The sequence below is a fragment of the Hyperolius riggenbachi genome, chromosome 1, assembly GCF_040937935.1.
Source record: "Hyperolius riggenbachi isolate aHypRig1 chromosome 1, aHypRig1.pri, whole genome shotgun sequence".
Taxonomy (NCBI): Eukaryota; Metazoa; Chordata; class Amphibia; order Anura; family Hyperoliidae; genus Hyperolius; species Hyperolius riggenbachi.
Window position 1 is genome coordinate 439,245,092 of NC_090646.1, and position 27,449 is coordinate 439,272,540.

The window sequence follows — 27,449 nt, forward strand, 5'->3', positions numbered from 1 at the left end:
TTTTTAGTCTGCTTTATCGTTCCTGTGACACCCCCCCCCCCCTCCCAATTTCGTGTGTTGCGTTCTAAAGGCATGGCCATCAGCGTTCCATAATGTCTTGAAGCCTGACTGCTTATGGGTAGTTTTATGATGCCTAACAAGAACACTACTTCAGAGATGATATAACATAACATACTGTAGCTGGGTTATCAGTATTTCAAATGACAGAAGTCTCATGAGAAATAAATAATAATAATATTTGTTCTCTGTGATTACTAAGCTATCAGATGGTATATCGTGCCCAGATTTGTCTTCCTCTGACAACACTTTTAGAATTCCTCAGCAGCATCCAACATAACCCTATATGTGCAGTAATCTCTCTCTCACATGTTGTAGGAAGGGAAGAAGCTAAATCCGTCAGATCATGTGAAAAGAAACTCCAGATGGTTTGTGGTACAATAGTTTCTGTCGCACAATGACACCTACGTGAACAGCTAACTTTCCAGTCATCTCATCATACGCCGTATGACTGGCAATACAAGATTTACCACAGAAAATTGAATTTTTCAGCTTTGGACAGAAATATTTTAAGGCAAAAAATGCCTTAGGTGTCCATAATCCAGCAAATTTCTCATTTTTGGTAGCCATCACTGGACATGGATTAAGGGGAAATAGACTGCAGCAATGCTTACTGGCTTTAGGCCTCTTTTCCACGCAGTGCAGTTTCTAGGCTAAAATGCACCCAGGGCGAGGGTGTAAAAATTGTGCCCCCCCCCAGGATCCATGTGTAGGTGCCCGGAGCATAGGTTAGCTAGGTCTAGTTGCACTCAGTTTAGGTCCCCCAGTATAGGTAGCCAGGAATAGGTACCCCGGTATAGGTAGCCAGCTATAGGTCCACCCCCCCCCCGAGTATAGGTGGCCAGGCATAGGTGAGCCAGTAAAGTTGCCCCCAGTATAGGTTAGCCAGGTAGGTGCCTACAGTATATGTAGCCAGTATAGTTGCCCCCAGTATATGTTAGACAGGCAGGCACCCCCCGGTATAAGTTAGCTAGGTAGGTGCCCCCAGTACAGGTTAGCTAGGTAGGTGCCTCCAATATAGGTAGCCAGTATAGTTGCCCCCAGCATAGGTTAGATAGGTAGGTGCCCCCAGTATAGGTTAGTTAGGTAGGTGCAGGGGCGTAGCAATAGGGGTTGCAGAGGTAGCGACCGCATCGGGGCCCTTGGGCCAGAGGGGCCCCATGGGGCCCTTCCTAAACCAAAGTATAAGCTGTTTATTGGTCCTGTGTTGGTAATGATCACTACTATAGATGCTTTGAATAGTGGTAATCATTAACAAGCTATTCCCCATCCCCTTCTGGCACCTCTGACACTGTAGATGACCTTGGCAGGTTTTGTTGCGCCGTATCAATTGCTACGTATAGAGTTCTTGGGGGGCCCCAATGTAAAACTCGCACCGGGGCCCCGAGATTCATAGCTACGCCACTGGGTAGGTGCCTCCAATATACAGTGGCTTGCAAAAGTATTCGGCCCCCTTGAAGTTTTCCACATTTTGTCCCATTACTTCCACAAACATGAATCAATTTTATTGGAATTCCACGTGAAATACCTATACAATGTGGTGTACACGTGAGAAGTGGAACGAAAATCATACATGATTCCAAACATTTTTTTACAAATAAATAACTTCAAAGTGGGGTGTGCATAATTATTCAGCCCCCTGAGTCAATACTTTTTAGAACCACCTTTTGCTGCAATTACAGCTGCCAGTCTTTTAGGGTATGTCTCTACCAGCTTTGCACATCTAGAGACTGAAATCCTTGCCCATTCTTCTTTGCAAAATAGCTCCAGCTCAGTCAGATTAGATGGACAGCATTTGTGAACAGCAGTTTTTAGATCTTGCCACAGATTCTCGATTGGATTTAGATCTGGACTTTGACTGGGCCATACTAAAGCCTCATCTACACGCATAGATGAGGCTCCGATCCGGCGGCTCGATTAGCCGCCGGATCGCCTCTTCCGCATCCCCGCGTGTACCCGCCGCGTCCCCGCTCGCCCACGCATGCGTCGGATATGATTCGCCGCTTGTCCCCGCCGGCGCCGCTTATCTTCCGCTCGATTCCCTGTCATTGTCCCCTCGCGGGGAACGAGCAGGGAATCGGCGGTGGGGAGATCCGTCCTGTCGGATCTTATCGAGCCGCATTAGCGGCTCAATTGATAAGGAACATCGGAGCCTCATCTACACGTGTAGATGAGGCTTAACACACGGATATGTTTTGTTTTAAACCATTCTATTGTTGCCCTGGCTTTATGTTTACGGTCGTTGTCCTGCTGAAAGGTGAACCTCCGCCCCAGTCTCAAGTCTTTTGCAGACTCCAAGAGGTTTTCTTCCAAGTTTGCCCTGTATTTGGCTCCATCCATCTTCCCATCAACTCTGACCAGCTTCCCTGCCCCTGCTGAAGAGATGCACCCCCAGAGCATGATGCTGCCGCCACCACATTTGACAGTAGGGATGGTGTGTTCAGAGTGATGTGCAGTGTTAGTTTTCCGCCACACATAGTGTTTTGCATTTTGGCCATAAAGTTCCATTTTGGTCTCATCTGACCAGAGCACCTTCTTCCACATGTTTGCGGCAAACTGCATACAGACTTCTAAGGCCCCGTTCACACTGCACGCGTTTCCACCCGCGTTTTGGAAATGCGTGCAGGAGACAGACACGCACGACATCAGACAGTGCATAGAGTGCACCTGTGCGGTCCGGGAACGCATGCTGCACGCATTTTTTGTAAAAACGCGTGGCTGTCCCATTCACTTTTCAGTGATGGGATCAGCCATGCAATGCACACAAACATGGCGTGCGTTCGTACGTGTTGCGGTCCGCATGCGTGGCCGTCCGCGTTTGTGATGTGAACGGGGCCTTATGCTTTTTTGTTAACAATGGCTTTCTTCTTGCCACTCTTCAATAAGGGCCAACTTTGTGCAGTGCACGACTCATAGCTGTCCTATGGACAGATTCCCCCACCTGAGCTGTAGATCTCTGCAGCTCGTCCAGAGTCACCATGGGCCTCTTGACTGCATTTCTGATCAGCGCTCTCCTTGCTCGGCCTGTGAGTTTAGGTGGATGGCCTTGTCTTGGTAGGTTTACAGTTGTGCCATACTCCTTCCATTTCTGAATGATCATTTAAACAGTGCTCCGTGGGATGTTCAAGGCTTTGGAAATCTTTTTGTAGCCTAAGCCTGCTTTAAATTTCTCAATAACTTTATTCCTGACCTGTCTGGTGTGTTCTTTGGACTTCATGGTGTTGTTGCTCCCAATATGCTCTTAGACAACCTCTGAGGCCATCACTGAGCAGCTGTATTTGTACTGACATTAGATTACACACAGGCACACTATTTAGTCATTAGCACTCATCAGGCAATGTCTATGGGCAACTGACTGCACTCAGACCAAAGGGGGCTGAATAATTACGCACACCCCACTTTACAGTTATTTATTTGTAAAAAAATGTTTGGGATCATGTATGATTTTTGTTCCACTTCTCACGTGTACACCACTTTGTGTTGGTCTTTCTTGTGGAATACCAATAAAATCGATTCATGTTTGTGGCAGTAATATAACAAAATGTGGAAAACTTCAAGGGGGCCAAATACTTTTGCAAGCCACTGTAGGTAGCCAGTATAGTTGCCACCTGTATAGGCTAGCTAGGTAGGTAGGTGCCCCCAATACAGGTTAGATAGGTAGCTGCCCCCCATTATAGGTTAGATTGGTAGCTGCCCCCAGTATAGGTTAGATAGGTAGCTGCCCACCAGTATAGGTTAGATAGGTAGCTGCCCCCCAGTACAGGTTAGATTAGGTAGGTGCCCCCGAGTATAGGTTATATTGGTAGCTGCCCTCCAGTATAGGTTACATAGCTGCCCCCCAGTACAGGTTAGATTAGGTAGGTGCCCCCCAGTATAGGTTAGATAGGTAGCCGCCCCCCAGTATAGGTTAGATAGGTAGGTGCCCCCAGTACAGGTTAGATTAGGTAGGTGCCCCCCAGTATAGGCTAGATTAGGTAGCTGCCCCCCAGTATAGGTTAGATTAGCTAGCTGCCCCCCAGTATAGGTTAGATTAGCTAGCTGCCCCCCAGTATAGGTTAGATAGGTAGCTGCCCCCCAGTATAGGTTAGATAGGTAGCTGCCTCCAGTACAGGTTAGATAGGTAGCTGCCCCCCAGTATAGGTTAGATAGGTAGCTGCCCCCCAGTATAGGTTAGATAGGTAGCTGCCCCCAGTACAGGTTAGATTAGGTAGGTGCCCCCAGTATAGGTTAGATTAGGTAGGTGCCCCCCAGTATAGGTTACATAGCTGCCCCCCAGTACAGGTTAGATTAGGTAGGTGCCCCCCAGTATAGGTTAGATAGGTAGCCGCCCCCCAGTATAGGTTAGATGGGTAGGTGCCCCCAGTACAGGTTAGATTAGGTAGGTGCCCCCCAGTATAGGCTAGATTAGGTAGCTGCCCCCCAGTATAGGTTAATTAGCTAGCTGCCCCCCAGTATAGGTTAGATAGGTAGCTGCCCCCCAGTATAGGTTAGATAGGTAGATGCCCCCAGTACAGGTTAGATAGGTAGGTGCCCCCCAGTATAGGTTAGATAGGTAGGTGCCCCCCAGTACAGGTTAGATTAGGTAGGTGCCCCCCCAGTACAGGTTGGATAAGTAGGTGCCCCCCAGTATAGGTTAGATTAGGTAGCTGCCCCCCAGTATAGGTTAATTAGCTAGCTGTCCCCCAGTATAGGTTAGATAGGTAGCTGCCCCCCAGTATAGGTTAGATAGGTAGATGCCCCCAGTACAGGTTAGATAGGTAGGTGCCCCCCAGTATAGGTTAGATAGGTAGGTGCCCCCCAGTACAGGTTAGATTAGGTAGGTGCCCCCCCAGTACAGGTTGGATAAGTAGGTGCCCCCCAGTATAGGTTAGATTAGGTAGGTGCCCCCGAGTATAGGTTATATTGGTAGCTGCCCTCCAGTATAGGTTACATAGCTGCCCCCCAGTACAGGTTAGATTAGGTAGGTGCCCCCCAGTATAGGTTAGATAGGTAGCCGCCCCCCAGTATAGGTTAGATAGGTAGGTGCCCCCAGTACAGGTTAGATTAGGTAGGTGCCCCCCAGTATAGGCTAGATTAGGTAGCTGCCCCCCAGTATAGGTTAGATTAGCTAGCTGCCCCCCAGTATAGGTTAGATTAGCTAGCTGCCCCCCAGTATAGGTTAGATAGGTAGCTGCCCCCCAGTATAGGTTAGATAGGTAGCTGCCTCCAGTACAGGTTAGATAGGTAGCTGCCCCCCAGTATAGGTTAGATAGGTAGCTGCCCCCCAGTATAGGTTAGATAGGTAGCTGCCCCCAGTACAGGTTAGATTAGGTAGGTGCCCCCAGTATAGGTTAGATTAGGTAGGTGCCCCCCAGTATAGGTTACATAGCTGCCCCCCAGTACAGGTTAGATTAGGTAGGTGCCCCCCAGTATAGGTTAGATAGGTAGCCGCCCCCCAGTATAGGTTAGATGGGTAGGTGCCCCCAGTACAGGTTAGATTAGGTAGGTGCCCCCCAGTATAGGCTAGATTAGGTAGCTGCCCCCCAGTATAGGTTAATTAGCTAGCTGCCCCCCAGTATAGGTTAGATAGGTAGCTGCCCCCCAGTATAGGTTAGATAGGTAGATGCCCCCAGTACAGGTTAGATAGGTAGGTGCCCCCCAGTATAGGTTAGATAGGTAGGTGCCCCCCAGTACAGGTTAGATTAGGTAGGTGCCCCCCCAGTACAGGTTGGATAAGTAGGTGCCCCCCAGTATAGGTTAGATTAGGTAGCTGCCCCCCAGTATAGGTTAGATTAGCTTGCTGCCCCCCAGTACAGGTTAGATTAGGTAGGTGCCCCCCAGTATAGGTTAGATAGGTAGCCGCCCCCCAGTATAGGTTAGATAGGTAGGGGCCCCCAGTACAGGTTAGATTAGGTAGGTGCCCCCCAGTATAGGCTAGATTAGGTAGCTGCCCCCCAATATAGGTTAGATTAGGTAGCTGCCTCCCCCATATAGGTAAGATTAGCTAGCTGCCCCCCAGTATAGGTTAGATAGGCAGCTGCCCCCGAGTACAGGTTAGATTAGGTAGGTGCCCCCCCCCAGTAAAGGTTCGATAGGTAAGTGCCCCCCAGTATTGGTTAGATAGGTAGGTGCCCCCCAGTATAGGTTAGATAGGTAGCTGCCCCCCCCCAGTATAGTTTAGATAGGTAGCTTCCCTAGTATAGGTGAAGTAGGTAGGTGCCCCTTCATAATGGAGGGGGGAGCCAGAGCTGCGGGGAGGGCATCCCGACCTCTCCCTCCCTCTCCCTCCCTCTGCCCGGGCCGCTCTCTATGCTCACCCCTCGGACTGCAGTTAGCGCGCAGGGAAGCGCTGTTATACACAGTTACTCACCTCCCTGGTTCCGATCGCCGCTCACGCCCTGCTGGTCTCCTCTCTGCATAGCCGCTGATACACACGCTGTTTCCTGTTAAACAGGAAGCAGCATGTGTATCAGCGGCTACATTGCAGAGGAGGAGACCAGCAGCTAGTGAGCGGCGATCGGAACCAGGGAGGTGAGTAACTGTGTATAGCAGCGCTTCCCTGCGCGCTAACTCTGCAGTCCGAGGGGGGGGGGGGGGAGCATGGAGAGCGGCCCGGGGAGAGGGAGGGAGAGGTCGGGCTGCCCTCTCCGCGGCTCCGGCTCCCGCCTCCATCACAGCGCGCCCTCCCCCTCCCTCCGCGCTCAGGGCAGCGGCACGGGCCGCACGGCCCTAGAAACGGCCATGTTTCCACGGACTGGTGAGCTGCGTGCTCAGCAAGCAGTTACCTGGCAGCAGTGAGCAGTTTGAGAGACATTTCGCCTCTTTTCCATAGGCAGTGAAAACTGGAAAAGCGGCCCTTAGGCCTCTTTTCCACGGAATGTTGATTGGCAGTAAAATGCCTCTCAAATTCTCACAGCTGCTTGCTGCTGCCTGGTTACTGCTCACTGCTGCTTGGCAACTGCTTGCTGAGAGCACAGTGCAAAACAGTCCCTGGAAAAGAGGCCTTAGGCCTCTTTTCCATGGACTGTTGATAAGCAGTAAAATGCGTCTCAAACTCTCACAGCTGCTTGCTGCTACCTGGTAACTGCTCACTACTGCCTGATAACTGCTCACTGCAGCCTGGCAACTTCGACGGACTGTTGAACTGTGTACTTAGCAAGAAATTACCAGGTGGCAATGAGTAGTTACAAAACAACCACTAACCAGTATATGCTGCTCAAAAAACTGCAATTTATTGACATTAACATGTAATTTTATACACACTTTGTTTGTTGAGATTGTGTCAGAATTATCTGACACTATACAATAAAGTTGCCAATGCAAAATAAAGTGCTGCTGCTGAGTAAAGACAACGTGGAAGAATCCCCAGGGAATAGCGTTCTCTAATTCAGATAGCCCACTTCATAAATTCATAAAAATAGCCCAAGGCATAGACGTTTTTTGGTGATGCCAATAATGCTTGTCTGTGAGGAGACCTAAAGAGAAGTTAAATAAGGTCAAAACCACTCACTGTGACACAAGACTGGCGTAGCCAAATTACATAATGATCAATAATACCAAATTGGATACCTGACAGATAGATCTTGGTGATGCCTGTGTCCTGATTCGTGAGGAGACCTATAAGGAGTGGTATAGGGAGGTCATAACCACTCACGGAGGGCATTTACAGGCATGACCAATATGGTCAAATAATTAAACCAACAATAGGTATCGAATTAACTTAAATCCAATAGCCTTGGTCATCAATGAAACCAGATTGAATACCTGGCATGTAACTCTTGGTGATGCCTATATCCTAATCCATGAGGAGACCTATAGAGGAAGTTTAACCTCCTTGGCGGTAACCCCGTGTGTGACACGGGGTAAGCCGCCGGAGGGTGCCGCTCAGGCCCTGCTGGGCCGATTTACTTAATTTTTTTTTTTGCTGGACGCAGCTAGCACTTTGCTAGCTGCGCCAGCACCCCGATCGCCGCCGCCGCGCGCCCGATCGCCGCTATCCGGTGCGGCGCGCGGCCCCCCCCCCCCAGACCCCGAGCGCTGCCTGGCCAATCAGTGCCAGGCAGCGCCGAGGGGTGGATCGGATCTCCCAATGACGTCCCGACGTCGCTGACGTCATCCCGCCCCGTCGCCATGGCGACGGGGGAAGCCCTCCAGGAAATCCCGTTCTTTGAACGGGATTTCCTGATCGCCTATCGCCGGAGGCGATCGGCGGGGCTGGGGGGATGCCGCTGAGCAGCGGCTATCATGTAGCGAGCCCTCGGCTCGCTACATGATAAAAAAAATTTAACCGCCAAGGGGGTTAAAGAGGTCAAAACCACTCACAGAGGGCATTTATAGGCATGACCAATATGATCGAACAATTAAACCGCCAATCAGTATACAGATAGCTTGAATCTGATAACCTGGATCATATTAGGACAGAGTGGAACAACCGGATTGAATACCTGGTATGTAGATCTTGGTGATGCCTGTGTCCTAATCTGTGAGGAGACCTATAAAGGAAAGTTTAAAGAGGTCATAACCACTCACAGAGGGCATTTACAGGCATGACCAATATGATCAGACAATTAAACCACCAATAAGTATACAAATGGCTTAAATCTGATAGCCTGGGTCATATTGAGATAGAGTGAGACATCTTAGGGGCACCATTCCTTGATCTAATACGAGACAAATGGATCTAAAAAGTCCTTGGTATACATAGATCGCTCATAAAGGATGATAGGTGCCACGAAAGTAATTTGAATAAAGTTTCTATTCACTGGATGTATAGGAGCCAACAGTTCAATGTCCAAAGATGGGAGCCATATCCGCAGCAAAATAGCAAGCCTTCATGGAACAGCACAAGAAAGCAACCTATATCATTCCAGCCAAAGTAATATTAAGTAATCAGCCATAAATCCGCATAGTGTCTTGGTTGTTTACTCCATGCAGACAAACATTGTTATAGCACAGAGATGCATCGCTCCTTCTTTTGAAACAAAGTACACACGCCCATATTTGTAGTATTGCACAGTGACTAATGTTCAAAGTCTGGTATAATGATATAGATATGATTGCCATCACATATATTGCCATTCAAATATTGGGAAGCATCCATTAAAGCTACGCTGTAGCAATGTCCTCGCAAATAGACTTTTTGCTCTGAAAGGCACCAAGCAACCCAGTATGTCCAGCACATAGGCTAATTGCATATACCATGTATTCCGGCCTCTGGACCACATATTGTTCCTGAAGAAAAATGACCATTGGTCATTAATGACCATTGGATTTAAGTTAATTCGATACCTATTGTTGGTTTAATTATTTGACCATATTGGTCATGCCTGTAAATGCCCTCCGTGAGTGGCTATGACCTCCCTATACCACTCCTTATAGGTCTCCTCACGAATCAGGACACAGGCATCACCAAGATCTATCTGTCAGGTATCCAATTTGGTATTATTGATCATTATGTAATTTGGCTACGCCAGTCTTGTGTCACAGTGAGTGGTTTTGACCTTATTTAACTTCTCTTTAGGTCTCCTCACAGACAAGCATTATTGGCATCACCAAAAAACGTCTATGCCTTGGGCTATTTTTATGAATTTATGAAGTGGGCTATCTGAATTAGAGAACGCTATTCCCTGGGGATTCTTCCACGTTGTCTTTACTCAGCAGCAGCACTTTATTTTGCATTGGCAACTTTATTGTATAGTGTCAGAAAATTCTGACACAATCTCAACAAACAAAGTGTGTATAAAATTACATGTTAATGTCAATAAATTGCAGTTTTTTGAGCAGCATATACTGGTTAGTGGTTGTTTTGTTTCTTCTTGATAATTTTACCAGTGCTGGTACCTGCATAAGATACACACTAGATTCTAAACTAATAACTTTATTTAAACGGCAATGAGTAGTTATCTGGCAGCAGGGATCAGTTATTAGGCAGCAGCAAGCAGTTGTAAGAGATGTGTCAACAAGGTCCCGGGCCTCTGCCTAGCTAGTTTCACAGTGGTGCAAGGTGTGCGGCTTAATGGCCCACCTATGCGACTTTTACAATGTGGCATCCCAGTGCCCTGCATGCAATTTGTTACTACATACTGCGCATGTTAACCGCTGCAGTAAAGCATACTTTTTGTACTGTATGCGTTGCACTGCACGTATAACACTTAATACGACTTTTCCCCTCTGTTACCATCTGGCTTTTTGCCACACTGTGAATGCAGCCTTACTGGAAACCGAACCAAGAAAGTTTGATTAATTTGGTGACAAAGGTCAGGCCAATAAATGTAAATGTGCTTTTTAGTAGTAAATACATTGGGCTTGATTCACAAAGCGGTGCAAAGTGTTTGCACGCCAGTGAAAAGCCCCTTATCACGCCTAAACTCACTTTAGGCGTGATAAGAAGAAACTCGCGCGAAGTTACCGCACGTAAGTGCGCGCGCAGCACCCGACGCTTCGCGCGAAGCTCCCATTAAACCCTATGGGACTTTGCGCGTGCGCTCTCACGCGCGTACGCGCGGTAACTTCGCGCGAAGAGCAGGAAAAAGCGGTGATAACTCAGTGGTGAAAAGGTCATCACGCCTAAAGTCTTTTAGGCGTGATAACTGGGTTATCACCGCTTTGTGAATCAAGCCCCTTATTTGTAAAAGTCAGTGGATTAAACAAAAAATGGGACACCTGAGGAGCAAAGAGGGACAAAAGAATTTAGTTCTGAAAAAGGGACTGAGCTTCCAGAGGGACAGTTGAGAACTATGTCTTTGGTAAGTTAATGCATCATTTTATCAGAGCCACCTGGGTCCATGTCTGCAGCTATACTGAGAACATTACAAAACCAATACAGGTTGCCAATCACATGACCTCAGTTAGTGCAATTAGCCTGCCCAGGATACTGTGTCGTTTGTTTACACAAACCTTTATGCAAGGCTTATGTAAAGGCAGGTAGTGCTAGCTTATGTTATATATAGTTTTGTGTCTATTCTGGAAGTAGCTGGAAATGTTACCAGTCCTCTCTGCTCCCTGTGGCAGGCTGGTGTCAGATCATGTGTAGAAGATACTGCTTACACAAACTAGTTTATGTAACAAGCCAACTCCCCAAGCAAACGCTCTCTGCAGCTAGTGGCTGTGAAGCAGGAAAAACCCCCAAAGCATTATGGGTTCTGGTAGGTGTTGGGATGTTACTTATCATAGAGCGTAAACAAATCCTAATATTCCACGCTTGTTATAAAAGGCCACCCTGGGCATACACTGGAGTCTGCTTTATTTGTAGTTACAATGAGCATATCAGTTTTACTGACACTACTCTACACCGATCACATAGGGGTTAAAGCTACTTTCAGGGCTGGAACCTACTAGAGAGCTTTTTGAGCGTTTAGGAAGCACTTTAATCGTTAGCGATTTCTCTTAATGCTCTGTCAGTGTAAATAAATGTAACAAATTCCACAGTAGTGATTGCGATTAGCAAAATCGAAATCGCAGGACATGCAGCATTTTGGGAGCATTTTTACTTCCAAGTAGAGAAGTGCTGGCAAATCGCTTATGAATCACTACACATAACGACTTGTGTGCGATTCTAAATTACTGCAAACTGTAGAAAAAAATAATAATTTGAAAGAACCAATTAAAATCGCTAATCGCAGAACGGTATCACAATTGCTGGCAAAAAGCTTACACTTTTTAAATCGCTACCAAAATTGCCGGAAAACGCTCATGGAATCACTTACAAAACGCTAATTAAAAACGGTAGCAATTGCGCTAGCGATTTGCGATTTGTAGTGGGTTCCAGGCCTCATACTGTTTGCTTATCCTGCAAATGTTGTATTATGACAGAGGGAAAAACTCGTTTTGTGCATTACGCATGCAGCGCGATGCATTCAGTAAAGCATACAGCACATATAAAGGATGCTTCACTGCGAAACACAAACTTTATGGCAAGTACGACCCGCCCCTATACTACATCATTGGGCTAAACTTTGACCCTCTACATCCTAGGTTCTCAACGCGTGGTACGCGTACCCCAGGGGGTACTTCTGATGGTTTCAGGGGGTACTCAAGCTTTATATACTTAACCAAGAATAATGAATTTAGAGTTTTAGAAAATTATAAATCTTATTTGTATAACACCAAATTAGTATTTTAGCTAATTAAAAGCAATAGTAAATGCTTGGAAATTGTTTAGAACCAATGATCATGTACTATGACAAAATATATATTTGTCAAGGGGTACTTGTGATAATGTTTACTATGCTAGGGGGTACTTGGTGAGTTTAACAGGGTTTAAAAAGGGTACATATACCAATAAAATGTTGAGAAACACTGCTCTACATCACAGTCAGCAGACACATGACAGCCAATCAGGCTGCACTCCCTCCTGGAGCCCCCCCTCCCCCCATTATATAAGGCACCTGCGTTAGCCATTATCTCACTTGGTGTTGCTGCAGTAGTGAGAGAAGGGAGAGGAACCTGCTGCACAGACATAGGGAAAGCTTAATTAGGCTCTTGTAACTTGCTCTTAGCTGATATTTGTTGTTGAAAAGCACCACAAAAAGAAAAAAATCTTTTCAGAGCTAATGTTCTTGTGAAGTTTCTTTTTTTTTGTGCGCCACTGACACTGCATTATACAGCCCTGTGTGTCGCAGCCAGGGCCGGCCTTTGACCTGAGCGACCGGTGCGATCGCTCAGGGCGCCGGCTTCCAGGGGGCGCTCCTGTCCCCTGGCCGCATGTTTTACTATGTAAGCTGCCGCTGCAGCTGGGTCCTCTGGCTCCGCCCCCTGGTGTCGCTGCTAGGAGTCATGGGGTGTAAACATGTCCATGCGGCCGCCGTGATGGAGGGGGGAGCCGCAGCGCGGGGAGGGCAGCCCGACCTCTCCCTCCCTTCCTCCACGGGCTACCCTCCGTGCTCCCCCCCTCCAATGCAGACTGGAGCAGGAAGCAATGCAGAGAGAACAACTCACCTCCCTGGTTCCGATCGCCGGCGCCTCTCACTTGCCGCTGCTGGTCTCCTCTTCTGCATAGTTACTGATAAACACTAGTGTTTATCAGTAACTATGCAGAAGAGGAGACCAGCAGCGGCAAGTGAGAGGCGCCGGCGATCGGAACCAGGGAGGTGAGTTGTTCTCTCTGCATTGCTTCCTGCTCCAGTCTGCATCGGAGGGGGGAGCACAGAGGGTGGCCCGTGGAGGAAGGGAGGGAGAGGTCGGGCTGCCCTCCGTGCTCCCCCTCCACTAGGAGGGGGGGGGGGTACCTACCTACTCTATACTGGGGGCAGCTACCTATCTAGCCAATACTGGGGGCACCTACCTATCTAACCTATACTGGGGGGCAGCCACCTATCTAATCTATACTGGGGGGCACCTACCTATCTAACCTATAATGGGGGGCAGCTACCTATCTAACCTATAATGGGGGGCAGCTACCTATCTAACCTATACTGGGGGGCACCTACCTAATCTAACCTATACTGGGGGGCAGCTACCTATCTAATCTATACTGGGGGCACCTACCTATCTAACCTATACTGGGGGAGGCTACCTATCTAGCCAATACTGGGGGCACCTACCTATACTGGGAGGCAGCTACCTATCTAATCTATACTGGGGGCAGCTACCTATCTAGCCAATACTGGGGGCACCTACCTATCTAACCTATACTGGGGGGCAGCTACCTATCTAATCTATACTGGGGGCACCTACCTATCTAACCTATACTGGGGGCGGCTACCTATCTAGCCAATACTGGGGGAACCTACCTATACTGGGGGGCAGCTACCTATCTAATCTATACTGGGGGCGGCTACCTATCTAACCTATACTGGGGGCACCTACCTATCTAACCTATACTGGGGGCACCTACCTATCTAACCTATACTGGGGGCAGCTACCTATCTAACATATACTGGGGGCATCTACCTATCTAATCTATACTGGGGGCATCTACCTATCTAATCTATACTGGGCCAGCTACCTAACCTATATTGCAGGTACCTACCTATCTAACCTATAGCTGGGACAAATGCCTACCTAACCTATACTGGGGCAAGTATACTGGCTACCTATACTAGGGGCACCTACCTGGCTAACCTATACTGGGGGGAATCTATAGCTAGCTACCTTTACTGGGTCACCTATGCCTGGCTACCTACACTGGGGGGGGGACTTATAGCTATATGTCAGGAATCAGGATGGACGGAGGCACGCTGAGCCTCAGGCTGCTGCAGAGAAGCGTGCAGCACGTGTGCCACTCAGCCCTGTGATAATATCCTGAGTGACGACGAGTCCTTCTCTCCTGCTCCCTGAATTCTGGCACCTACACTGGCACTAAGCCCCCCCCCCCATTAGTGTATGTGTGTGGTGCGCTCACACGTAAAGAGGATGAATGTGGGGGGGGGGGGGGGGGGGGGGGGCACCAAAATCTGGTTACGCTCAGGGCGCTGTGAAACCTAAGGCCGGCCCTGGTCGCAGCTGGCCCTTGCTAATTGCTATACTGTGCAAGGCCCTGCACATTCAGTGCCTACCTTTTCACCGCACCTGTGTGTGACAGCTGCACATTTGTAACACCAGTCTGACCGTGCATACCTGTTCATGTTCACTGCACCTGCGTGACAGCACGCAGTGTTATATACCAGAAGTCACTGCATAACTGTTCACTGCACCTGTGTGTGGGACAGCTGCACATTGTATTGTGTAATACCAGTCCGTGCATACCTGTAACTACACCTGTGACCGCACATTGTATTATATACCAGCAGTCACTGCATACCTTTTACTGCACCCGTGCAACTGCACATTGTTCTACCAGCAGTCACTGCAACCTTTTCACTGTACCTGTGTAACCGCACATTGCTGTGCCAGCAGTCACCTTTTCACTGCACCTGTGTAACCGCACATTGTTGTACCAGCAGTCACCTTTTCACCGGTGAAGGGGCTTGCGTATCACAATGAAGCAATAACTGGCTAAATGAGTGTGTTGGGGTTGGGGGGCACACCTGACTCAAGAAGATAATAAGGTTGTTGCTTAATTGTGGACAGACCAAATTCGATCAGCTGGACACTCAGTCACTGTTGTTCTGTCATTCAGCTACCTCAGCCCGACCATATGGGATTGAAAACCGCCCTCGCCTGCACTCTCGCCATGGTGCTCACCAGTCCAGCAAGGCCGTCACTACACAAACAGCTGTTTGCGGTGCGTTACACAGTGAGTTTAGTCTGTCAGTGTGAAGCAGTACACTAATTACACTACCTGAGTGATGTGTGCACATGCAAGATGTTTTAAAGCACTTTAGGCCTCCAATTTAGCAATAAAATGTGATTTCTACCCTTAAACCGTGCTGTGCGTCAAATCCAGATTTTTCCCCAGGACTTTTGGCATGTATCCCACTCCGCCATGCCCCCTTGAAAAATCTTTTCCATCACTTACGGTAAGTGGCCACAATTAATGTTTGTAGTTTTGAAGTTTCGCCTGCCCATTGAAATCGATGGCGGTTCGAAAGTTTGCATGTTCGCGAACTTTTTTCGTGTGTTCGAGATTCCCGAACCTAAAATCGGAGGTTCGAGACAACTCTACGGAGCACTTCACAGGCTAAGGGGGGCTGGAGGGTGCCCCATGTAGGTCCAAATTCTGGTTTAATTACAGCTAAGGGCCCATTTAAGATAAGCCCTTAGCCACACCTCTAACCACGCCCCACCACACCCCTAGTCATGCATACCACAAACAATTTAGAAGCCAAAGATGTAGTTTTATCAGTGAAACCACACTGGGTCTTTCTATAGTCAGTAGTTTTCCGACATTTTAACATTTATGATGGGAATGAATGATGGGAATAAAGTTTAGAGTCTATTAAACACATTTTAAAGGTCGAAAAATACATATATTTACATAAATCTGTACATGAGTCCTGAAAGAGGGACAAATGAGGAAGAAAGAGGGACAGAGGGATTTAGTTCCCAAAGAGGGACAGTTGGGAGCTATGAAAAGGAGGAGTGCACCTTCCGGACAGGTGAGTTTATCAATTCAGGGGAAGATCTGGCAGGGCCAGTCAGCCAGCTCTGGAGCCCTGGCCAGTTGCCGAGTTACCATGGAAGCTCCCCTGAGCGTGAAAGTAGCCCAACTTGAATAAGGGCCGAATCCGCAGTTTTCCTGCACACAAATCGTGTGGGAAACTCTGCCATACGGGATAATGCAGCAGCAGTCCGAATGGCTTGTCTTAGCAATTTGGACGACATTGCAGCATTTCCGCGCGAGTGGCAGCAAATCCCCAGGGTACAGCTGCGTACTTTGCCCAACAGGAAGTGCCGCCACGCACTTGTAGGACGTGCGGCGGCTAGTGGAAACGGGACCTACCACTTTAAGGCCATGGTTTTTTTTTTCAATTTCTACAAAAGCACAATGAATTAGAGAAAAGTCATGTGACCTGCAGACAGGGGTGCCTCTAATCATTTTGTCACTCCAGGCGAGAAAACCTGTGGTGCCCTGCCCCCCAGGAAATTAATCATAATGCGGCAGTGTTTCATCAGAAAATAATAGTAATTATCGTAATTCAGAATCGTAATTCACCAGAAAATAATCGTAATGTGGCAGTGTTTCACCAGAAAATACACTTATTGCAGCAGCATTTCACCAGAAATTAATCATAGGGCAGCAGCGTTTCACCAGAAAATAATCGTAATGGGGCAGCGTTGTCAGAAAATAATCGTAATGCGGAAGCGTTTCACCAGAAAATACACGTACTCTGAGCAGAGGGAAAGAGTAGAGAGGAAGAGGCAGCATAAGATGGAAGAGAGTGAAGAGGAACAGAGAGGGGTAGAGACAGCATAAGATGGAAGAGGGGGCAGAGGAACAGAGAGGGGAGAGGGAGAAACAGCACAGCACTAAAGCACAGGTTTACAGCTTTACCAGCCTACAGCCTAACCAGCTTTCAAAGAAAACTCTAGTATCAAAAAGAGCAGGGCACATTCTAGCAGTTATAACAGTACTGGGAGTCTGCACACAGGACAGGAAGTGTTCTTAGCAGCCTGCCTGCATACCTTCGCTTCTGCCTGTGCATGCAGCTTATCATCTCTGGAGTAGTGATGGGTCGTTCGCGAACGAGCCGGCTCTAAGAGCCAGCTCTTTGCTGCGAACGACAAGAGCCGGTTCTCAGTTTTGAAAGAGCCGATGCCTCAGCCGCCCCACAGAGCTCTGCTTTGCTCTGCAATAAAGGGCGCTGAGGCATGTTGGAAGATGTAGTCCTCCTCTTGCAGCTTGTAGGAGTGTATGGGGCGGAGCAGAGCAGTAGAAGGAGGGATTGCTCCAGTCAGAGAAGCAGTCTGGAATTGTCATGGAGACGGGGGCGGGGCTTTTACTCCGATTCTGAGTGGTGTTTAGTGATATTTAATGAAGAGCCCATTCAGAGCCGTAAGAGCCGGCTCTTTAATGGGAGCCGATTCAGAAGAGTCGATTCTCTGAAAAGAGCCGGAATTCCCATCACTACTCTGGAGCAGAAACCTCCCTTCTCCCGGGCTGTGTTGCTGTCTTGTGCGGGGGCGGGGCTCCAACACGGACACATCACATTCTTCTCTGTGACTGCATCTGTCCCCTGGCTGTCTCGCTCCAGTGTCTGTGTGCAGCCAGTGACACAGGTGGGGGGGTCAGACTGTCGGGGGCATAAGCTGGCTGGCCGCTAGCTCCTGGTTTGACTGGCGTGGGGCGGAGTTAAAGGCTGGGCCACACGAGGTAAACACTTTACCTGTGTGGCTACTGAGAAGAAGGGTCACGGCTTTAAAGAAGGAGCCTGGCAGAGAAGAGCAGTATTGATTGCTCTATTGGCTGGAGAGAAGTGGAGGCACTGCTGAGCACATGGTAGCGTGCCGAGCACTGGGGACTGAGTCGGGAGGTAATATAATATAAAAAAAAAAAAAAAAAAAACATGGTCACGGTAGCAGAGGCGGGGAATGCGCCTCACCACCTCATGGCGCCTCACCACCTCATGGCGCCCCAGGCAACCGCCTATACTTGCCTGGTGGGTCACGGCTTTAAAGAAGGAGCCTGGCAGAGAAGAGCAGTATTGATTGCTCTATTGGCTGGAGAGAAGTGGAGGCACTGCTGAGCACATGGTAGCGTGCCGAGCACTGGGGACTGAGTCGGGAGGTAATATAATATTAAAAAAAAAAAAAAAAAACATGGTCACGGTAGCAGAGGCGGGGAATGCGCCTCACCACCTCATGGCGCCTCACCACCTCATGGCGCCCCAGGCAACCGCCTATACTTGCCTGGTGGGTGAGACGCCCTGGCTGCAGAAATATAATTTGTACCAAATAACAGGATTCATTTCTAATAACCAAAACTAGTATGAGTAGTGATTGAAATGCATACATACTACCACAAGCCATGTGAACAAGAGGTTAATTAAAGTTTAACCTTAGACTTTTTTAAACCAGACTAAGTCCCATGCTTATTTGAATCATGTCCATGTGACAAAAACAAATAACATTTTACTGTATCTAGGATCACACAGAGGAAGTGAGGTGGGTAGAAGACACAGGACTCTGACTTCAAATAAAAATGTCAACATTTAAAGGGAAAAAGGCCCTTCCTGATTCAGTTTCATATAATTTGGAAATTGCTCAAGAAGTCCTTATTTGGTAACAGATCATGTGTGTGTCATAATGTCAGTGTCACTGGGTCACGGGGTGATGATAAGGGACCTCCCTTTCATGGGGATCTCCTCGGTTATTTCTCATTCTGGATAGTAGTGACACTCATTTTGCTGAGGGAGCTAATTCAGTCTCCACTAAAATAACAGTTCTGTGTTGACTGGGAAATTCAGTGAGACTCGGTATAAAGCTTTGTACACAAGCCTGACTTAAGTCAACTGAGCAGGCCAATAGTGATCAGCCCAGCCGACATTCAGACATGTGTGCGGCACCCGACGACCCTCGATGCCCAACCTGCGAGTGATCAGCCGGATGGATGTACCCAGCTCCCCCCACCTGCTGTCACTTACACAGCTGACATGCATGTGTGCAGCCCAGTGATGTCACCTAAGGGGATCCGCTCCTGATCCCTGATGGGCGACATCAGTTGAGCATGTGTACGGGCCCTAAGTGCTGGAAGAAGCACCTGACAATTTAGTTGTGTTGCGGGCCTGAAAAAACAGGTTCTAGTATGCGCACCCATTACAGGTATCTGTTTTTTTTCCCAGGACGACATTTTTTATATACAGCATTTATATAATTTTAAACAATGCACATTGCCTGGCTGTCCTGTTGATCCTCTAACTCTAAGGGCCCATTTTTCGCATGCAAATTCGCATAGCAATACAAGTGAATGGGACTGTTTCTAACTTGTTAGGATTCCTTTGCGCTTTTCTGTGCAGAAAAAATTCGCATGGCAGAGCCATCAGAATTCGCATATCGCATACCGCTATGCGAATAGCATACAATGTATTTAATAGGAAATTCGCATGAGGTTTGGGTATGCGAATTTTAGAAACATAGAAACAATGGAAAAGCACACCAGCACTGCCATGGTTAAATTTGCATACATCGTCATCCAAGCGAATTTGCAGGAAACTTCACATAGACCCGCATGCGAAATTCGCATCCGCATGCAAATTTTTACCACTGCGATTCGCACCGCACAAGTGGAAATGCAGCCTAATACTTTTAGCCGCAGACCATGAACAAGCATGCAGATCAGATGTTACTGACTGAAGTCTACATGCTTGTTTCAGGTGTGTGATTCACACACTACTGCAGCCAAAGAGGTCAGCAGGGCTGCCAGGCAACTGGTATGGTTTAAAGAGCATCTGTAACAAAAAGATTCCCCTCTGGGAGATACTTACGTCGGGAAGGGAAAGCCTCATTGGGACCCTGAGGCTTCCCCCTCTCAAAGTAATTATCTCCCGGGTCCTCTGTAGCCTGGAGGATCCAGTGCCGGCTCTCTTAACACTTCCCCAACAAGGTCTGACAAGTACCGTGCAGGTGTGACAATATTTACCTACCGCGATGCAGGACTTGAATTCGTAATTAAAATGAGCCTTAATTGCTGCAGCTGTGCGGCTGGATGATACCCCTTTTCATTATTATTATTATTATTATTATTTACCCACAATTGCCTGCGCTCCAAATTGGATGCGTTGCAAGCCTCACCACGGCGCACTTCCTCCTTCCGGCTTGAAAGAGGAAGTGCGCATAGAGAGGCTTGCAATGCGTCCAATAGACTGCGTGCAAGCTATTTGGAGCGCAGGCAGGACGACAGAATTGTGGATAAATAACCTCTTATCATCCAGTTGCAGCAATTAAGGCTCATTTTAATTACAAATTTGAGTCCTTACGGACTTGTGAGCACGTTGTGAGCCCATCCCTAGTTATAACAACACTAGATTCTACCGGTAGAAGGCTGCCAATGGGGAGCCACACATGAAAAAGAGAAGCTCAGTGGTGTAGCAATAGGGGGTGCAGAGGTTGCAACCGCATCGGGCCCTTGGGCCAGAGGGGCCCCAAGGGGCCCACTCTCAACCACAGTATTAGCTCTTTATTTGATCCTTTACTGGTAATAATTACTTCTACAGATGCTTACAATAGTAGTGATTATTAACAAACTGTTACCCATCCCCTTCTTACAGCTCTGTCACTGTGGTTGTCCTTGGCAGGTTTTGGTGCGCCGTATCAGTTGTTATGTATAGCGTGCTTGGGGGGGCCCCATGTAAAACTTGCACTGGGGCCCAGAGCTCCTTAGCTACGCCACTGGAGAAGCTGATGCCCAAGAGAGCAGCACATGAAAGAAAGGGCTACAGTATATGGATGTTACACATTTAGGGCTCTTTCCCACTAAGACGTTGCGTTAGATGCGACGTTAAGGTCGCATAACATGCCCCTTACACAACGCATATGAGCTTTGAAGTTGGACGTTATATAGAGCCGCGTTATGCGTCTCTTGATGCGTCCGTGATGCGTACTTTTTGACGCATACTATCAGACGAAAACGGCGCACGCGGCAAAAGACTGGAGACCACGTGATCGGAAACACTCCGCATCACGTGGTCCCGCCAGTGACGTCCGCACAGTGCAGTTAATACTAATTAGCCATGTGGCTACTCACAATACACATTACTGAGCATGTGCAAACAGTCTAATGCGGCTAAAACCGCATATAACGCACAGCATGCTGCACTTTCATTGAACGTCCAGCGTTACACTGTAACGCAACGTGGGCACTGTGAACAGCCCATTGATTTTTCATACTGTGAGTTGGGCTGCGTTACAGGCTGCTCTAACGTGCGCCTGTAACGTCCCACTGTGAAAGCAGCCTTATCTATTTAAGTATTTATATAGCGCCAACATATTATGCAGCGCTGTACAGAGTTTATTGTCTTGTCACTAACTGTCCCTCAGAGGAGCTCACAATCTAATCCCTACACTTGGTGCAGGGCTCTGCTGCACAAGGAAGAGAAGCCTCAACATATTCAGACAAGGGCTGGAAAAAGTATAAATCCGGCCTTGCTGATTAGCTATGCAGACTTCTCCTCTCAGAGCATTCTGGGAGACCAGGTATAATTTGTAATGGCCTTGGAATATTGTAAAAAAATGAGCAATTTTATTCATTACGTTATTTTCACTACAGCTCTTTAAAGGACAACTGAAGTGAGAGAGATATGGAGGTTGCCATATTTATTTCCTTTTAAGCAATACCAGTTACCTGGCTATTTTGCTGATACTCTGCCTCTAATATATTTAGTGATAGACCCTGAACAAGCATGCAGCAAGTCAGGGGTTTCTGACTTTATTGTCAGACCTGACAAGATTAGCTGCATGCTTGTTTCTGGTTTTATTCAGACACTACTGCAGCCAAATAGATCAGCATGGCTGCCAGGCAACTGGTTTTGTTTAAAAGGAAACCAATATGTCACACTCCATATTTGAAAGAAAAAGAGAGAGGGGCGCTCTAAGTCCGTTGCACTGCTGGACTGTGCTCTAATAAGACAGGTCTCACCTGTTTGTGGTGGGGCTTGCACAGCGTACACAGCCCAGATCTGCCTTGTCCCTCTTAGCCGAGCCGGGGACTGAGCTCCAACGCGGGGCGGAAGTGACGTCACTCGCTCCAGGAAGTAGTAGGTTAGTTGCCGGGTAACGCCAGACAGCTCAATACGGAGCTTCTGGCCCTGTGCAATGTATATTGCTAAACAGGAAACTTCACGAAAGTGAAGGTAGATAGACTTGGATATGGTAGAAACATAAAATTTATTAAAACAACGCGTTTCGCGGAGATACCGCGTATTGAAGCTCCGTATTGAGCTGTCTGGCGTTACCCGGCAACTAACCTACTACTTCCTGGAGCGAGTGACGTCACTTCCGCCCCGCGTTGGAGCTCAGTCCCCGGCTCGGCTAAGAGGGACAAGGCAGATCTGGGCTGTGTACGCTGTGCAAGCCCCACCACAAACAGGTGAGACCTGTCTTATTAGAGCACAGTCCAGCAGTGCAACGGACTTAGAGCGCCCCTCTCTCTTTTTCTTTTACTACAGTGGTTTTATCGGGAGCAGCCAAGTCCAGACTGTGGGGGCCAGATCGCATTCAAGGGGCATCCACTAGCTCCATACTGCCTTTTACACTCCATATTTGTCTCACTTCAGTCGTCCTTTAAAGCACCTCCTTACAATGCTGTGCAGACTGCCCTAGATACACTGGGATCGCCCAGGAGTACCTTTATATAATGACAGGCTATGTTACTATTGTGTTATATCACATGAACATCATATGCTATAAAGGTAACACCTAAACAAGAGCCAGTTGCGTAACCTGCATTTTATTACAGAAACTGCCGAGTCTGAGTTTCACAACAATGCAGACTTGTGCTTGCTGCAGAGAAGACACAGCCACTGAGAAAAGGCAAATGAATGGCAGAGAGAACACAGCCAGTGAGACAAGGCAAATGAATGGCAGAGAGGACACAGCCACAGAGAAAAAGCAAATGAATGGCAGAGAGAACACAGCCAGTGAGACAAGGCAAATGAATGGCAGAGAGAACACAGCCACTGAGAAAAGGCAAATGAATGGCAGAGAGGACACAGCCAGAGAGAAAAAGCAAATGAATGGCAGAGAGAACACAGCCAGTGAGACAAGGCAAATGAATGGCAGAGAGAACACAGCCAGTGAGACAAGGCAAATGAATGGCAGAGAGGACACAGCCAGAGAGAAAAAGCAAATGAATGGCAGAGAGAACACAGCCAGTGAGACAAGGGAAATTAATGGCAGAGAGGACACAGCCAGTGAGACAAGGCAAATGAATGGCAGAGAGGACACAGCCAGTGAGGAAAGGCAAATGAATGGCAGAGAGGACACAGCCAGAGAGAAAAAGCAAATGAATGGCAGAGAGAACACAGCCAGTGAGGAAAGGCAAATGAATGGCAGAAATGACTCAGCCAGTGAGAAAAGGCAAATGAATGGCCTCTTTACCAGACATGGCCAATGACTTGATAATTCCAGCTCACACACATCTTGATTACAATTTCTATAGACCTTGAAAGTAGGTCAATTAGAATTGCCAAGGAGTGCATTTGATTGGCCTAATTCTGAACTGCATACAATTTGCATTTCCAGCCATCTTGCAAAACTTGATCTGAGTTTCCACTGGGCAGGCTTAAGGTGGGTACACACGTCAGATAAAAGTCTTTGGAAAATGAAAGACCACAGACCAATTTTACCCCCTTTCATGTAGTATGAGAGCCATACTCTACACAGTCTATTCTATGGAGCTGAACTCCCCATCAGATAGAAATCTTTGCAAGATGCTATGCACAAAGATGCTGTACACATGCAACAGATCAGTATCTGCAAAAGATCTGTTCCTGCAAAAGATCCATTCCTGCAAAATGCATTCATAGTCTATGATATCTGCAGATCCCATACACACCTTGTTTAATGGACATTCATCTGCAGATCAGACAATTATCTGCCGATCTGAAGATCCAACCTGGTGGATCTGAGCTACAGATAATTGTCCGTTAAACAAGGTGTGTATGAGATCTGCAGATATCATAGACTATGAATGCATTTTGCAGAAACGGATCTTTTGCAGGAACGGATCTTTTGCAGATACTGATCTGTTGCATGTGTGCAGCATCTTTGTGTGCAGCATCTTGCAAAGATTTTATCTGATGGGGAGTTCAGCTCCATAGAATAGATAGTGTAGAGTATGGCTCTCATACTACATGAAAGGGGGTAAAATTGGTCTGTGGTCTTTCATTTTCCAAAGACTTTTATCTGACGTGTGTACCCACCCTTAGTGATGGAACCCACTAGAGCGTTTTTTTGAGCATTTAGATAGCTTTTTAAATTGCTAGCAATTTCCCTAAACACTCTGCCAATGCAACAAATTCCACAGTAGCGATTGCGATTAGCAAAATCACAATCGCAGGACATGCAGCATTTTGGGAGCGTTTGCACTCCAATTTTAAGTATTGAAGTGCTAGCAAATCGCTCATGAATCCCTACACATAGCAATTTGTGTGCTATTTTAAATTACTGCAAACTGTAAAAAAAAAATTATAATAAATGGAAAGAACCAATCAGAATTAAAATCGCAAATCACTATCACAATCGCTGGCAAAAAACGTACACTTTTTAAAATCGCTACCAAAATTACTGAAAAAAATCATAAAAATTGATTACAAAACGCTAGTTAAAAACGCTATCGATTGCGCTAGCGATTTGCAATTTGTAGTAGGTTGCAGGCCTCAATCCAATTTGCAGATAGCTGTTTTGGGTTGTGTTTGTGTTCATCAGTGCAGGGTATGGTTTGGATATGGAAGCCTTTTGCAGGCTGGATTATATACAGTAGCTCTGTGAGGGCTCAAACCCACTAGCAGCCTTTTCTAGGCACTAGATTTGAGAAAGCTCTTGCTATTGCAATGCTATGGGGGATTTTTATAAAATCACATCGCTCAAGTGAGATCACACCCATAGCATTACATTAGCAAGAGCTTTTCAAGTCACTAAGCGCTCAGAAAAGAGCTAGTGGGCTCCAGGCCTAACAGAAGTGTGATGTGAACCGGCAGTTCTGGATGCACAAATGGCTTGCAAGGGCATAAGTAAATGATGTCCACATTCCATGTCCAAATAAGTTACAAGAATTTTGATGTTGCATTTGCTTCATGGACACAGACAACATTATACAAGGACAGACAGTATACAATACTTCTGCCTGCAACCCAGGAGTGCTTTTCTGAGCGCTTTGTGATTTGCTAATATAATGCTATGGGTGTGATCCCACTTGAGGCCTCGTTCACATCTAAAATCGTAATCGCAAACACAAGCGTTTTGCGATTTTGCACGGCGGTTTTTATTTTTCCCATCCCGGTGCTCTACTGCGTGCTTTTCTAAGCGCTTTTCCAGTGCGATTTTTAAATTCACTCCCTGACGCAATTTAGGAAGTGAACTCTTTGACCCGGAACAGAATAAATACAATGTATTTATTCTTAAAAACGCGAACGCAATCGCTGCACAAAGCGATTTTGTGAGCGATTTGCGTTTTTCCTATACCTTCCATTGAGGTGAAATCACCTCAAAAATGGTACAGGTACCACTTTGCTGAGCGGATCGGAAACAAATCGCCCAGATGTGAACTCTCTCATATGGAGTCATTGCACAAGCGTTTTATAATTTGATAATTGCCTGCGCTTCAAAAAAGGCTAAAAACACCCTTAGGGCCCATTCACACTTGAGCGTTTTGCAGGCGATTTCGGCAAAACGCTCAAACTCTAGCGCTTTTGAAAGCGCTAGTGTACTAAAACCCTATTGGCCCAGTCCTTAGTTGGGCGATTTGCGCTAATCACTGCAAATCGCCCAAAATTGCAAAACGCAAACGCGTAGCCTGCACCATTTTCAGGCGATTTCCTGGCGATCTCGTTTCAATGCTATAGAAGCGCTAAACGCGATCGCGGAGAAATCGCTGCACTGTCAAGTGATTTTTCCACGTGAAATCGCAGAATAATCACTCTCGCAAAATGCTGGCAAAAATCGCCAGCGTTTTGCGCTTCCAAGTGTGAATGGGCCCTCAGTGTGAATGAGCCCTTAGGGATGTGATTTTAGAAAAATCCTCCATAGCGTGGCATTAGCAAGAGCTTTTTCAAATCACTAGCGCTTAGAAAAAGCTTCTAGTGGGTTTGAGCCCTTAGGCTACTTTCACACTGGGACGTTGCGTTTTCATGCGACGTCAAAGTGGCAATGCAAACTAAAAACGCAACGTTCCAAAAATGTCTCAACGCAACTCTATGCCCCGTTATCGTCGCATACAGTAGAGCATACAGGCAATGAAAAGTATGTTTCCAGGTCATTACTGAGCATGTGCAAACAGTCCACCGCAGTTAATAACATGTATAACGCACAGCATGAAGCACTTTCTAATAACGCTACACGTTACACACAAACGCTACATGTGCACTGTGAATGTTGCACAGACTTTAGTATTGCTGTGCGTTAGTCCATGTTAAAACATTTTTTAACGTGCGACTTTAACGTTGCACTGTGAAAGAGCCCTTACAGATCAAGGTCAGTATAGGAATTCAAATAATTGAAAAACGGGATGAAGCATTGATTTTCCACATGTGCAGGCGAGACTTTCACATACCCTTTCAGGAAAGCTGAAATCTCAACAGTTCTGATGGTGTGTAATTTAGCTGGATATTGTTTAATGTAAGCTAAAATTAAGTCTGATTGGTTGTTATGGGCACTGAAGCTTATGTCCCCTAGGGTTGTATTTAGCATCCTAGGCAATTTTAGCACAACCTAAATTACCTAGGTAATGCATACATTACCAGGGCATGCTGCACTACTTGCACTCCGCAGTATCCTGGTAATGTACACATTATCCTAGTAACACAGGCTGTGCTAAATGCACAAAGTTGCCATCGATCAAAAAGCGCTGCAGCACGTGTATTCATATAGAATTACACATGCGGCGATTGTGGCGCCTTTGCGAATTTCCACGGATTGCAAATGAGCTGCATGCATGATTACTGTATGATTCTCATTCACTGTAACGAGAATCACAAGACCAATTGTGGCATAATTGCTGAATGTCTTAGGGCTCGTTTCCACTGTTGCGGTGCAGAATCGCCTGGACTCCACCGCTGATGAAATCGCATGCGGATCCGATTCCCCATGTGCTTTTTGCCGCGAATTCGCATGCGAATTCGCATAGGTGAGGGTATATGCAATTTTAACCATGTCACTGCCTGTGTGAATTTACATCGGTACCTATATGCGAATTCGCGGCAAAAAACGCATGGGGAAAACACATGCGATTTCCCTATTAAATACATTGCATGCGATTCGCATGCATTCCACTCTCAGGCAAATTCGTTGGCTCTTTTGTGCGTTTTTTCACCGCTCAAAAAAACGCACATCACCTACGCAACAGTGGAAACAGGCCCATTCACTTGCATACCTCAATGCAA